The sequence below is a fragment of the Bos mutus genome, chromosome 11 (genome assembly GCF_027580195.1).
Source record: "Bos mutus isolate GX-2022 chromosome 11, NWIPB_WYAK_1.1, whole genome shotgun sequence".
NCBI lineage: Eukaryota > Metazoa > Chordata > Mammalia > Artiodactyla > Bovidae > Bos > Bos mutus.
Window position 1 is genome coordinate 104,566,541 of NC_091627.1, and position 3,615 is coordinate 104,570,155.

Genomic DNA, 3,615 nt, shown 5'->3' on the forward strand with positions numbered 1-3,615 from the left:
AGGTGGCGCTGGGGGATGTGGAGCTAGGTCCTTGGAACACCTACTTCATCTGTGACCTTGGGTAAATCCTTTAACCTCTCTGTGTCTAGAGTCTTCATCTGAATAGTATCCACCACATAGGGTTGTCATGAGGACTAAGTGACTAAAGAGCTTCAAGCAGCACAGGGCATCCAGTGTTGTTGGCATGTCTTATCCCATCACGTCCCTGGGTGCCTGCCTCCTTCCAGGCTCTCCTTGACTGTAAATCGACTGAAGGACATCTTGGAAGTTGAACTCCCTACATGTATCAAACCTCGCTGGGTACCATGTAGAGAGCCTGGCACTCTGATTGTCCCAGGTCATCTGTGAGAGAAGAGAGAGGTCACAGCTAGAAGCCCTGGCATCTGTCTTCAGCACCCCAGTTCTTAGATGCCGCCAAGACCATATGATGGAGACAGAACAAAGCCCATGGATCATGCGGAGAGAGGGGAAAATCACTTTAAATCTTTTTCTCAAGTCATGCTATTTTAAATGCCTTGGGCAGATGCCCATGTGTGCAGGAACACTTGGCAAGCCCACAGGCGCTTTGTGCCCTCAGAGGCCCCATTGTGACCCCGAGCCGCCCCGAGCAATTCCCTGAACAACAATCCCTTGTGTGGGCCTGAAGGCTGCACCAGCCCACGGCCCATGGCTGGCAGCGGGAACCCTCTGTCCTGCTAAGGTCACCAGGAGGAGGTCTTCAATCCCTCATTTGGGCTATTGTGGGGATTCTGAGATTCTTGAGAGTCCCTTGGACTGCAAGGAGATCAAACCAGTCAATCCTAAAGGAAATCAACCCTGAATATTCATTGGCGGGACTGATGCTGAAGCTGAAGCTCCAATACTTTGGCCACCTAATGTGAAGAGCTGACTCACCGGAAAGCCCCTGATGCTGGGAAAGATTGAGGCAGGAGAAGGAGGCAACAGAGGATGAGATGGTTGGATGGCATTACCAGCTCAACGGACATGAATTTGAGCAGGCTCTGGGAGATAGTGAAGGGCAGAGGAGCGTGGCGTGCTGCAGTACATGGGGTCACAGAGTCGGATACGACTTAGTGACTGAACAACAGCCACCACAAAAATCAGGCATGTAATGTGAATCTCAACTCCTCTAAACTGTGTCCTCCCCAGGAGAAGGGCAGATCTGTTGCCACTGACTGTGAGCAGAAGAGAGTGGCGGAAGGGAAGGGTATTAGAAGATAGTTCCCAGAGGGGGATTATATGTGGCTGAAGCCCCTACCAGGTCACCTGCCCTCCATAAGAAACACCTTCAGGATGTCCCCCAGAGCCCCTGAGGAACATGGGGTCCACAAGACTGGAGTCGTAGGTGGAGGCCTCCAGAATGTCTGGGTGGGATGTGATCCAGAGCAGCCTCTCCCTCCTTTGGTTCGTGATGCAACCCTCACCCACGTTTATAGTCACCATGGTTTGTTCTGTGTTGCAAGCTTTGGCTCTCGGTCATGTACAGACATTGGCTTCTTTTTACCCCTTTCTCAGGTCCGTGGAGGGTCTTAGCTCTTTGTTCTATGAACTTAAAGACACCTAAAGTGTCAGCAGGACGGGGTCCTTGGCTTCATGGGGGCTGCAACGTGGAGCTCGGTAGTTGCCTGAACCGGCCTGGCCTTGACTGCAGCTCAGAGCAGGCAGCCCTTTCAGGAAGTGCGCTGTGCCCAGGACATGGACCCAGCCGCGTGGCCGCCTGCAGACTCCGCTGGTGGTCCAGGGCTGCCCCTGTGCCCGGTGTCATCTGCCCCTGATGTCCTCTGCCCACTGGCCTCAGGTCCACTACAAGGCCTTGTCTCACTGTCACTTCCTGAGAAGCCAGAGCACAGACCTTCGTGGGGACAGGTCTGGGCACCTGAGGGCAGGGAGTGACTACAGAGCTTCGGGGGCAGAGGAAGCCAGCCCCACCAGCTCCAGTTCTCACCAGCGAGTGCACCCGTCCCCCTGCCTGTGAAAGGACAGTCGTGGCTGTGTCCTGTGCCCAACTGGGAGGAGGACAGGAGGCTCTCTATATGGGAGCTGCCTGGCCCAAGGCAAGAGCCTTATTACACCCATTGCAAAGAGGAGGCAAATCGAAAGCTCAATGAAACTCCAAGTGATAAAAATGACTCGGGATAGGAGGAATGAGAAAGTCATATCAGAGAATCTGCAAAGCTTGGAACTAATGAGGGTTTAGAGTTAGACAACTGGCAACTTTCAGTAGCATGTCGAAGTTCCTTTAAACTGGGTAAGTGCAAAAGCATTCAGTTAGCCTCTGGTTTCTTTCTTTTTTTGATGGGGTTGAATGTGAGCTTCTATTAGCATCTTGGCACATCATGAGAAAAATGAGACTTCCCTCAGTCAACACTTAATTGGAAATTTTGTTAAATATGTGACAAACTTCCTATCATTTCTTAACCTGTATTTTCATTTTTCAGAATATAGCCCCTATGTCCTTTTGTTCCTAATACTATAAAATTTTAACTTAAATGGACTGGGTGAAAATGGCCTTTTCTGGTACAATTACATGGGATAACAGACAGCTCCTGAAGACACCACTGAGACCCAGTTTAGTCACAGGTCCCTATACCAGAAGGGGAGTAAGATGTCAACTAGTTAAACCTCTGCTTGAGGTTTGACTCTTTGTTCTGCGTGCCCACTCAGAAGCGATTGTCCAGCCTCTGCCCCTTCACCTCCGCGCTGGGACCTGACCAGCCTCTGAGGCACCTGTTCTGGTGTCCCAGCTCGGGAACATCATGAACATCTTTGATTGAAGTGATAATGGAGCATTTCATAACAGGAGCTGAGCTTTTAGCATTTCTAGCCGAGGGCCCTCTTTCCTCATCATCCTCTTTCCTTCTGACCCAGACAACTCATACCCAGCATGGCACTGCCACTTGTCATCATGCTTCCTTTCCCATGGTAGCCCAGTCCCCTTTATCTCCTATGGAGTGGCCCAAGGAAATTCTAAAAGCAGTTTCTAATTCACATTCCCGATGGGCATAGAACACAGAACATTGTTGTTTAGTTGCTAAGTTGTGACCTCATCTTTTGGACCCTGTGAACTGTAGCTTGCCAGGCTCCTCTGTCCATGGGATTTTCCAGGCAAGAATATTGGAATGGGTTGCCATTTCCTTCTCCAAGGAATCTTCCTGACCCAGGGATCGAACTTGCGTCTCCTGCCTTGGCAGGAGGATTCTTTACCACTGAGTCACCAGGAAAGCCTGACATAGAACATACTGCCCAGAAAATTTCTGATCAGTGTTTGTATAGAGTGAGAAGAAACGTCTGCCCATTTTCTTTTGGTATAAGGACTTTCTCATTGAGCACAGGCTCCTTTGTTTTGTAGGAAAAAGAAGGGGTCCCCCAGGCTGATAACTTGGTGAGTTTCTAGAAAGAGTGAAGCCATCTGACCTCCCTGTTAGCTGAGGAGAATGGGATACCCTCTCTGGGCTCTCGGAGATGCAGGGACCAGGCACACACAGCTGTCATCTGAACTGCCCTTTGCAGCTGCCTCTGAGATTTGATCTAACCCAAGGAGTCCTCAGAAAGTGGACTGACATGATGGTGTTCCCATGCTGGAGAATTAAAAAATAAAACACTCCCACAAAAGTA